The following is a 12,559-nucleotide window of genomic DNA, read 5'->3' on the forward strand; positions in this document are numbered from 1 at the left end:
CCAACCACATGTATGTTTGGTGAACAAAAGGCCTCATTCCATTTACACTTTCATTTTACTAACGTGTGGATGAGTGACTGAAACTTGCAAACTTGGTCTTATGCAGTGGCGTAAAGTACTTAAGTAAAAATAAGTAAATCATTTCTAATTAAGTAGATTTTTTTGGGTATCTGTATTTTACTATTTATATTTTTTGACAATTTTTACTTTTACTCCACTACGTTCATAAAGAGAATAATGTATTTTTTACTCCGTACATTTTCCCTGACACCGAAAAGTACTCGTTACATTTTGAATGCTTAGCAGGACAGAAAAATTGTCTAATTCACGCACTTACAGAGAAAATCCCTGCATGTGATCTGGAGGACTCACTAAACACAAATGCTTTGTTTGTAAAGGTCTGAGTGTTGGAGTGTGACCCTGGCTGTCCGTAAATAACAAAAACAAGACAATCGTGTGGTCTAGTTCGCTTAATATAAGGACTTTGAAATCATTTATACTATTCATTTTACTTTTGATACTTAAGCATGTACTTTTGGTACTTAAGTACATTTAAAACCAAATACTGTTTTACTTTTACTCAAGTAGAATTTTACTGGGTGACTTTCACTTTTACTTGAGTCATTTTCTAATAAGGTATCTTTACTTTAACTCAAGTATGAAAATCGGGTACTTTTTCCACCACTGGTCTTATGCACCCAACAAAGTCAAAAAATGAAATCAACAAAACATTTAACGTTAATTATTATTTGTGGTATAAAGATTATTTATAGCACTGGTTATTAGGCGACTTCTTCCTCTTGACGACAGAATTTGTTGACATGTCAATCAAAATGCTGTATTTTTTTAATTTATTTGTAATGGAAAGGTCTAGAATCTATCAAAAAAAGATGAATGACAATGGACAGCAGGAATGCGTTATGCTTGTTCAGAATCTAAATTATATATGCCTTTCATTCACTGCACAGGCTCGTAGTATTTCTAGGCTGCTGCTTCTTCGAAAGGTGACAAATACATTTCCAAAACGACATTTGAGCTTCATCTTTCTCCCTTGGGTTATTAGTATTTTGTTAAGGGCGTTGTGATATTTTCTATTATGGAAAGAAATCACTGAGATGTCACGGATGGAAGACTGTTTTTTACTTAAACTATTTGTTTTATCTCCTATATAGGCCTAATCAAGACTTTTTCAGCTATCGAGTGTCTGCGGGTTTTCGCTCCACCCTTGTACTTGATGGATGAATTAAGGTCACTAATTAGTAAGGAACTCCCCTCGCCTGGTTGTCGAGGTCTTAATTGAAAGAAAAAGAAAAACCTGCAGACACTGGGCCCTCCATGGAATCAGTTTGACACCTTCTATAAAGTCCTGCCCGTGCTGGGTTATACAGGCAGCCTAATTCTGATCTTTTGTCTGGTCTGATTGGTCAAAAGACCAATTAGTGGAAGAAGATGAGCCAATCACAGGCCGGTTTGGGGAGGTTCAACGGAGTTGGGACATGCCAAGGATCCCGTTTATCCATTTCCGAGGTTCAATTGCAGAGCGTTGTGAGAAAAGTTGCCAGTTTCAGGTGGAGACGACTGGCACCGCACGGCACGGCCGGACAAATTATAACAAAAGAGAAAAAAAAGGATATTGTCAAGAAAGTAATAACGTAACGTTTTATTATTATTTGTTTAAAAAAAAACCTGAAACGTTAGACAAAAAGTCGTGTTTTAAAACTATCTGGATGAGATGCTGTTTCGTTTCGCCTAAAACAACTCTAATCCAGCAATTATAACCCAGAAGAATAATTTGAGTTGGTGTAAAGTCTCAGGAAAAGTACACAATGGCGAAATCTAAGAACTTTGGAATCGACGCGCTGTTGGCGCACCGGGTGGACCGAGACAGCTCCCCGGGACTGTGTTCTGAGGACAGCCCATTCTCGTGCCGCCGGTCGGAGACCCCATCCCCGCGGAGGACCACCAGCGGTATCCACATTCAGACCGGAATTATCCCCAAACCGGCTCTATTGAATTTCTCTCACCATGGACTGACCCAGCTGTCTCAGGGAGCCATCCCTGGAATGTATCCCACCCACATGTACCCCGTCGCGGCTCTGGGTGGGCAGCACACAGCCTTCGCCTATCCCAGTTTCGCCCAGCCGTACCCGGAGCACCTAAAGGCAGCAGTTATGGCTGGGTTTCCGCTAGAACACTGGATTAGAGCTGGAATGATGATACCAAGACTCGGTGACTATGGTGGCAAGTAGCCTTCAGGCGTCCCATTTGTAATTCTTTGAATATAATTGAAGTATCTCTCTTTACCACTGTTCATAATAGCTATAAAATATATTGTGTGAAAATAAAGTAGTTGTAAATAAATTATTGAAACAGAATGTTGTCTCTTGCTTATTAAACCTAATTACTGTATTGGTGCTGCATCATTTCGCGATATTTTCATTGAATTAATTAGCCGTTATAATTTCGTTGAACAATATGTCGAATTTACTACATTGTAGGAGGACTCATGAAATGGGATATTGTAAAAAATCAAATATTCCTTTCATATCTTGCTCTTCTATTATATATTTAAAATAATGGATTTGTAAATTATTCGTTTTAAATTCAGATATTATCAAGATTTTTATTTTTTTTAAATTACACAAAAATAAGCAGTCAAACACACACAAAAAATAAATTGTTGTCATTGCATCTTTCAGGTGATCTTGAGTGTCGTTGAACCAGCAGCCTATTTTCTCTTGAACCACAATCATGTCTCTTTGTCTGTAATTATTTACCTTAGTCATAAATAATATTTTAATTAATAGGCGATAGCCAAGTGTGAGATTGAACAATATACAATAAAGAAACACCGGATGCAATTATTCCACTTCATCAACAAAGTCCCCGAATTCTGTTGAGTTGTATAGCCCTGCTTAAAGCCATATCACCCTGTCCTCAGGACAACTGTAAACCAAAGTCCAATTAAACTGATATTATCAGAAAGGACAGCTTTTAAAGATGAAAACATTTATATCTCAGCTCCATCTTCTGAGGAAGAGCAAGAACCTGAAAAACATAAACACATTTACACATAAACCATAGATTATTATCATTATACTTCTTTTATAATAACTATTATTATTATTATTAGTAGTAGTAGTAGTTTAACATGTGATAATAACCTCTCTCTCATGGTCTCCACTCTAGCCTCTTCTCAGGCTAGTCTGATGGGAAAGTGTCGTAGGCCAAGAACAGCCTTCACCAGCCAGCAACTACTACAGCTGGAGAACCAGTTCAAACTCAACAAATACCTGTCCAGACCTAAACGCTTTGAGGTGGCCACCTCTCTCATGCTCACAGAGACACAGGTGAACATGATGATCCCTGAACTGATTTTCAATCCTTTTGTGCAATTGTGTGAAAAGTTTATTATTTCATGTGTCATGGGGGACCATGCACAAGAAATATTGCTGCAGATTTAGTTACATAGCTATAACTAACATAACATTATCCATCTGCGGTCCCATAGAGATAACAGTTGGATAAATGTTTATTCATGTCCTAAACTTTAGACCCACGCTAAAATGAGCTGCAGGTTTGTTTGACTGACATGTTTATCCTCGTGTAACTGTCGTGTTCAGTTCTGACTTTGTGTTCCGATTCCGTTCAGGTGAAGATCTGGTTCCAGAACAGGCGTATGAAGTGGAAGCGGAGCCGCAAGGCCAAAGAGCAGGCAATCAAGGGCCAAGGTGACTCCGACTGCCCACACGGGGTGAAGCAGGGCAGCAATACTGGGTCTGGAGACGCCCGCAACTCTGGTACCCCGGACGATGAAGATGAGGAGGATCTGGGAAGCAGGGGAAGAAGATGATGTGTTAAGTGCTGATACCGTAGGAGCTGGAGTGGGTTTAGTGTCTCGCCCTAAACATTTCCTGAGGCACACTGCTACAGAGCTCAGCTATAGTTCTCATGGTTCCTACTCAGACAATGAACTAGAGGAGAGTGGGCCTGGACTGGAGAGAAGGGTTGGGATGGGGTTATGAGGACAGTGGGCCTGGACTGGAGAGAAGGATTGGGGTGGGGTTATGAGGACAGTGGGCCTGGACTGGAGAGAAGGATTGGGGTGGGGTTATGAGGACAGTGGACCTGGACTGGAGAGAAGGATTGGGGTGGGGTTATGAGGACAGTGGGCCTGGACTGGAGAGAAGGGTTGGGGTGGGGTTATGAGGACAGTGGGCCTGGACTGGAGAGAAGGATTGGGATGGGGTTATGAGGACAGTGGGCCTGGACTGGAGAGAAGGATTGGGATGGGGTTATGAGGACAGTGGGCCTGGACTGGAGAGAAGGATTGGGATGGGGTTATGAGGACAGTGGGCCTGGACTGGAGAGAAGGGTTGGGGTGGGGTTATGAGGACAGTGGACCTGGACTGGAGAGAAGGATTGGGATGGGGTTATGAGGACAGTGGGCCTGGACTGGAGAGAAGGATTGGGATGGGGTTATGAGGACAGTGGGCCTGGACTGGAGAGAAGGATTGGGATGGGGTTATGAGGACAGTGGGCCTGGACTGGAGAGAAGGATTGGGATGGGGTTATGAGGACAGTGGGCCTGGACTGGAGAGAAGGATTGGGATGCGGTTAGGAGGAGAGTAGGCCTGTCCTCATAACCACTATATGGGGAATAGGGTGCCATTCAGGACATAAACAACATTTTCTCCACACTCACCAGCAGGTATTATAATCAACAGTCATGACTAGTGATGAAGACTGAGAATGTTATCCAAAGTAGGCTACTACTAACTACTCACCTCAGCTGTGTCCCTAAGACATTCAGTAATGAGTGGTTATAACACCTCAGCTGTGACCCTAAGACATTCAGTAATGAGTGGTTATAACACCTCAGCTGTGACCCTAAGACATTCAGTAATGAGTTGTTATAACACCTCAGCTGTGACCCTAAGACATTCAGTAATGAGTGGTTATAACACCTCAGCTGTGACCCTAAGACATTCAGTAATGAGTTGTTATAACACCTCAGCTGTGGCCCTAAAACATTCAGTAATGAGTTGTTATAACACCTCAGCTGTGACCCTAAGACATTCAGTAATGAGTTGTTATAACACCTCACCTGTGACCCTAAGACATTCAGTAATGAGTGGTTATAACACCTCACCTGTGACCCTAAGACATTCAGCAATGACTTGTTATAACACTTCACCTGTGTCCCTAATACATTCAGTAATGAGTTGTTATAACACCTCACCTTTGACCCTAAGACATTCAGTAATGACTTGTTATAACACCTCACCTGTGTCCCTAAGACATTCAGTAATGAGTTGTTATAACACCTCACCTGTGACCCTAAGACATTCAGTAATGAGTTGTTATAACACCTCACCTGTGGCCCTAAGACATTCAGTAATTAGTTGTTATAACACCTCAGCTGTGACCCTAAGACATTCAGTAATGAGTTGTTATAACACCTCAGCTGTGACCCTAAGACATTCAGTAATGAGTTGTTACAAATAGTTATTATTTTTATGCTCCTCGTAGTTTTCTCTCTATCAAATGTCACACGTTTTGTGTTTTGTCCTTTCTTGTCATAGTTGTCTGTCTAAAAACACCTCTCGTTTAACAATTTACATCACATTCAACAAGGATACCAACAATGACACCATTTCTATTTGTATTTATTACGGATCCTTGGGTTCGAGCAAAATAAAGGCAGTTATACCATTTTAAAAACATTACAATACATTCACAACAGATTTCACAACACATTAAGTCCACTAAACTATTTTGTCATATTTTTACTGTCAATATTGTCCCTGAATAGCACTGGTTGTTAACTCAACAACAACAAAAAACTCTCTACAAAAAAAAGGATGATTGCATGCATCCAATATTGTATTTAAGGTCATATGTTGGAATTTTTGAATGACATTTACTGCAGTGGTCTAAAATCAGGGCCAGAGGGATTCTGGGTAGTCTGAAACAAATCTACTTTGAAACAAAAGTATATAACACATGGTTATGGGCTTAAAAAAAAGGAGAAGACACTTGTACCATGTCAGAGATAGAGTTGAAATGTATTACATTTTGAGCTTGCATCCCAATATTACACTTCACGTACATCACATAAGTTGAAATAAAGCCGTTGGACATAGAAAACACCGGATTTTCAGTGTATTTAAAAATAATGTATTATGAAAAATGTGAATTACATTCCACCCATGAGGCCACTAGAGGGAAATTTGGTCATTTGACTGCAGGAAAGGGATGTAAAAAAAAACCCAACTACAAAACAAAGACGATCATTTTAATGCAACTTAACGAAGCCTACCCAACCTGAGCCAACTCTGAACAAGATATGAACTGTTACTTAACACTACGGTGTGAATGGCTGTATGCACTTCTTCATCACTCATATGGCATTTAAAAATCAACCTTGAACCTTGTATTATCTAGGTAAATTGCAAATTATATTCTGTCGTGTTATGTGTATTGTTACCGATGTTATTTAAACACGTTTGATTATAAGTCATATATTTTAATGTTATACCAGTGCTCTTATGTTGGTTTTTTCAATGTTGTCGATGTGAAGAGAAACAATAAGAAAATAAAAAGAATATTCATGGATGCAATGTTGTAATTGCAAAACCTCAAACAGGAGTGACTCCTAACCTCAAACAGGAGTGACTCCTAACCTCAAACAGGAGTGACTCCTAACCTCAAACAGGAGTGACTCCTAAACTCAAACAGGAGTGATTCCTAACCTTTCCTCCTATTTTACTTCAGTCAGAATGTATAGTATTTATTAATTTACTGTATGTCATTTTACATCTTTATAGGAAGAAATTATACACATTAAATATTCTGTTTATTATCTGAAATGACTGCTCAAGCTCCTATTTTAAGTAGATCTATTGCAAAATATTAGAATTTCCTTTATATGTATTTTGCAGTGACGTAGGGCTAACAGGCTAATCTAAGAATGGTCCTAGTGTTACAAATTGAAATGCACGTCCACTCTCTTCATCACCATCAGCGCCAGTCCACCACTCTCATGTCTTGTTTAACCTCCAGATGACACAGAAAATTATTTTAACACACAAGAGGAATCTACACTGCATTGTAAACACTGTGCAGGAGACAGGACAATTTATGACCACGGCTTTCAAATATGAATTACAGAGGCAGGTTTACTGATAAGTCAAATAATTAAGTTAATGAACGGGAATGTCACAGTTGTGTGGAGAGACGGAACAAGGCGCATCCTGTTCTGAGTTCCACATCTTTATTACTAAGTGAAACTACAAAAACAAACAAACAACTAACCGTAACATCAGCAGTGCTACATGCACTAACTGAAAACAAGAACCCACAAAACACAGTGGGGAAACGGCTGCCTAAATATGATCCCCAATCAGAGACAACGATAAACAGCTGCCTCAGATTGGGAACCATACCAGGCCAACATAGAAATACAAAACATAGAACACCCCCTAGTCACGCCCTGACCTACTATACCATAGAGAACCAAGGGCTCTCTATGGTCAAAAACGAAATCTCCTGACAGTGATGTCAGCAAACCCATTTAATTCGTGGAAAAGTAAATTAGGATTATCTCAGACTAAATGGAACTTTACTAGGAGCAGTGTAAGAGGCAGTGATTAAATATGATTAAAGAAAAGGGCTGTTGTATTTAACCACGACTACACCACAAGGTCTCCATCACATAAGTAGAATGAGATTATTTATTGTCATGTATACGCCATCTACCGGCGCTCTAGGTCACCAGGCCGCTCATCTATACGCACTCCTGTCACCATCTTTACGCACACCAGCGCATCATCAGACTCACCTGGACTTCATCACCTTGTTGATTACCTTCCCTATATCTGTCACTCCCTTTGTTTCCTTCCGCAGGCGTTATTGTTTCTGTTCTGTTGTTTCATGTCTGTACGCTGCTCGTGGTTCTTTTTTTATTTTTTTTTATCGTTTATTTATTAAATTATTCACTCCCTGTACCTGCTTCCCGACTCTCAGCGTAGTTACACGTTAAATGTCCGTGGTGGACACTCTCCAATAACATGTTTATTTTGTGATTGAATGCTTTTTTTTCTTCTTCTTTCGTCACATATTGAGGAAATTAATTGTACAATTATTATGTTTTTTTCCCACCCTCATACTTAAGGGAAATTCACAGGCACATATTTTTCATATGCAGCTATAGTCTGTCTGTATGAAGACTTGTACTAGAAATGATTTATGATCCCCCAACAGAAAGTCTGCAGAATATTACTAACGCATTTCGCAAACGAATGACAAATGTCCCTCTGAGATGCCCTCGTTTCTATGGAGATAAATTCTATCCTGCTATAGAAACTGGAGTACCCTTAGCCCGACATAAATAGTGAATTAAATGTTTATTGTATCGTAATATATTTTGAATGAGGTATGGCTATGTTATATTTAAGATTATACAACAAAAAAAAGCTAAATGGCTGTCAGTTCTCGTCCAAAATGTAGTCAGTGGTGCAACTCTTACTCGCTAGCTAACGTTGTCTACCTAGCTAGCTAGCTATAGCACGTCTAACCTCATAGCCACTAGATTTTATTTGCTGCTATTCGTCTGACAAACTTGTGGGGAAAATATACTAATAGTAATAGGATTAGTATTGTAATAGTATTGGCTAGAGTGTTTGCAAACAAAACGATAGGTTTTACAACACGCCTTTTTCAATTGGTTGGTTTTGTAACGTCAGTCAGGTAATCACTCCTGCTTATTCCCCCTCATGCCTACTTGCCTAGTCATATCACTTAAGTTAATAGGAACTGGAAGGCGTCATCAATCCAAAGGCTGTTTTCTTTTCGTGATGTTAATAAGGGGGAAAGATAACCTTATTTTATTTTTTTGTACAGTGATTTCAAATAGGCTGACGTGGCAGATGACATCACATATGAATTGGTTACGGAATTTATAGTGAACACATATATACTGATTGTACAAAACATTAGGAACACCTGCTCTTTCCATGACATAGACTGACCAGGTGAATCCAGGTGAAAGCTATGATCCCTTATTGATGTCACTTGTTCAATCCACTTCAATCAGTGTAGATGAAGGGGAGGAGACATGGTTAAAGAAGGATTTTTAAGCCTTGAGACAATTGAGACATGGATTGTGTATGTGTGCCATTCAGAGGGTGAATGGGGAAGACAAAATATTTCAGTGCCTTTGAACTGGGTATGGTAGTAGGTGCCAGGCGCACCGGTTTGAGTGTGTCAAGAACAGCAACGTTGCTGGGTTTTTCATACAGTTTCCAGTGTGTATCAAGAATGGTCCACCACCCAAAGGTCATCCAGCCAACTTGACACAACTGTGGGAAGCAATGAAGTCAACGTGATACATTATAATACGCTTTCGACACCTCGTAGTCCGTACCCTGACGGATTGAGGATGTTCTGAGGGCAAAAAGGAGAAGGGGGGGGGGGGGTTCCAAATGTTAGAAATGCCTTCCGAATGTTTGGTATTCTCAGAGTACCAACGTTATTACACATGACATGATTGATCATAACTGAAAGTAGCTGTCGCTAGATTCTCTGTTTTCTGTTGACTCACTGTGGTAGAGATGAAAAAGGTAGGAAGGCATATTTATTAAGCTATTGTTGCAATTAGTTGCTTTTAATAACAAATATATATATATATACGTTTTAATTAATTGATAGCCAGTGAGTCAAGACTTACAGCTGGAAACTCTGTCGCTAGTCGGCTCTTGCTGACAATGCTTTGAATAAAAGCTATTCAAACAGCACCCACTGGTGGCACCATGCATAGGGTAGGGACGTGAGTTTGTGTCCTTGCCCATCGTTACAGTCGGCAGTGTTTAGCAGGCTTGCTTGTCCTTAGTCCATTTATCTCAGCGGCATTGTCTTGTTGGCCCCATTGTGAAGGCATCAACCCACAGGTCACTATTATTCTGTCGAGAGTTTTAGCCTCTTGCCAACAGATCTCCATTTTACTGAATGTCTGCAGTTATCCTCAGTCCATGTGGATCCATTTTAAATACACATGGCAGCGAGCAGCAGCACCAAAAAAAAACATTTCTCTGTGTCCCCCAGGGCCCAAGCCCTACAGTGGTCAGGGGAGCTCTCCCAGGGCCCAGGCCCTACAGCGGTCAGGGGAGCTCTCCCAGGGCCCAGGCCCTACAGTGGTCAGGGGAGCTCTCCCAGGGCCCAGGCCCTACAGTGGTCAGGGGAGCTCTCCCAGGGCCCAGGCCCTACAGTGGTCAGGGGAGCTCTCCCAGGGCCCAAGCCCTACAGCGTTCAGGGGAGCTCTCCCAGGGCCCAGGCCCTACAGTGGTCAGGGAGCTCTCCCAGGGCCCAGGCCCTACAGTGGTCAGGGGAGCTCTCCCAGGGCCCAGGCCCTACAGTGGTCAGGGGAGCTCTCCCAGGGCCCAAGCCCTACAGCGTTCAGGGGAGCTCTCCCAGGGCCCAGGCCCTACAGTGGTCAGGGGAGCTCTCCCAGGGCCCAGGCCCTACAGTGGTCAGGGGAGCTCTCCCAGGGCCCAGGCCCTACAGTGGTCAGGGGAGCTCTCCCAGGGCCCATGCCCTACAGTGGTCAGGGGAGCTCTCCCAGGGCCCAGGCCCTACAGTGGTCAGGGGAGCTCCAGAGGAATATATCCTCCCAGAGTAGCTGTTTCCTGGGGGTGGAGACCTGGGGAAAGCTGAAGTGGAAGGACTGGGAGCTGGGACGGGGAGTTCACTAAGACCCTGCTGCTAAACAAAAACATCATAGTAAAGTACAGAAACTACGCTTCCGGTGTGTCATCTATACAGCAGGTACTGTATCTCTCCAGGGCAGTGTCTACAATGACACCCTATTCCCTGTATAGTGCACTACTTTCAGCCATAGCCATGTATAACGCTCATGTGTGCTATACAGTACAGGGTGCCATTTTTGCGAGGCAGTTATAAGCTGAATGAATGAACGGCCTGGTGTTTAGTAACATTTAGTTTCTTTATCTTTCTCACGTCTCCTGTGTCAAAGTTGTTCACCACCCTGTTTCCTCACATCGTCTCTCTCTCTCTCTTCCCCCACTGATAGGGTAATTACTCAAACCTGAAGTCGGAGCTATTTGGAATATCACCGTTTATACATTCCACGTAGATGAAATATCTATCCAAGGACAGCTCTGTGTTGTACAGTACGGGTGTACTGAACAGTGTGAGTTCCAGAACAGCGTACAGTTCCACAGTAAAGATGGGTTGTTACAGGTGTCTCTGAGGGCGACCATACCTCGCCATGCTCTGGACGTACCCGAGTCTGTCCTCCTGCCCCCCGGGTGCTGTTCTCCACCAATCACAGACCGCCTTCATGTTTCGCAACACTAGGCAATCTACGCTCTCTATTACATCAGCAGTGGTTGAAGATAGATTGGTTAATAGGGGTTAAACTGTCACGCCCCCTGATTTGTTTCACCTGTCCTTGTGCTCGTCTCCACCCCCACTCCAGGTGTCATCTTCCCCATTATCCCCTGTGTATTTATACCTGTGTTCTCTGTTTGTCTGTTGCCAGTTTGTCAAGTCAACCAGCTTTTTTTTGTTCTCAGCTCCTGCTTTTCCCAGTCTCTCTTTTTCTCACCCTCCTGGCTTTGACCCTTGCCTGTCCTGACTCTGAGCCCTCCTGCCTGACCACTCTGCCTGACCCTGAGCCTGCCTGCCGTCCAGTACCGTTGCCCCACCTGTGGTTTACTGACCCCTGCCTGCCTTGACCGGTCTATTGCCCCTGTTAGAATATTAACCTTTGTTAATTCTGCATCTGGGTCTTACCTTCATACCTGATAATACGAACTGGCCATGACTGACCCAGCAGACCCGGACCAGCTGCGCAACGCCATCTCCTCCCAAGGAGCCTCCATTGGTAGGCACGAGGAATTGCTTCGTGGGCTTATGGAGGGGGTCCAAACGTTGGCTGAGTGCCACGACCGGGTGTTGGACATGCTGCTGGAGCAATTCCGTGGGTTGTCTTTGGGGAGCAGCCTGCAACGGTGGTAACCCCACCGCCCCTCAGTAACTCGGCGGTTAGCAGCGCCGCCCCACCGGCCACTCCACCTTCCCGGGAGCCCCATTTACCTCCCCCGAAACGCTTTAATGGAGAGCTGAGGACCTGTCTGGCATTTTTAGCTCAGTGTGCCCTCATTTACGAGCTTCAGTCCTCCTCCTTCCCTTCGGTTTTCTCCAAGATAGCATACCTCATCACGCTGATGTCTGGGAAGGCTCTCACCTGGGCTACCGTCGTATGGGAACAACAGCCGGCCATGTGCCTGAGTCTGGAGAGGGGTGAGGAAGGTTTTTGATGCCCCTTCTCCGTGAGAGAAGCTGCCCGGAAGCTAATCCAGCTCCGGCAGGACGCCCGCAGAGTGGCTGACTATGCGGTGGATTTCCACCCGTTAGCAGCGGAGAGTGAGTGAAACCAGGAAGCACTGTTCAACATGTTCCTGCACAGCGTCTCAGAGGAGGTTAAGGATGAGCTTGCTGCTCTAGAGTTACCCACGGATCTTGACTCCCTCATCGC

General features: G+C 43.2%; 1 pseudogene; it reads left to right on the top strand.

The window, feature by feature from the left end:
• The first annotated feature begins 2,933 nt into the window (after positions 1–2,933).
• Positions 2,934–6,618, top strand: LOC106586926 (motor neuron and pancreas homeobox protein 1-like; annotated as a pseudogene).
• The last annotated feature ends 5,941 nt before the right edge of the window (positions 6,619–12,559 follow it).

Source organism: Salmo salar, chromosome ssa25, assembly GCF_905237065.1.
Source record: "Salmo salar chromosome ssa25, Ssal_v3.1, whole genome shotgun sequence".
Classification (NCBI taxonomy): domain Eukaryota; kingdom Metazoa; phylum Chordata; class Actinopteri; order Salmoniformes; family Salmonidae; genus Salmo; species Salmo salar.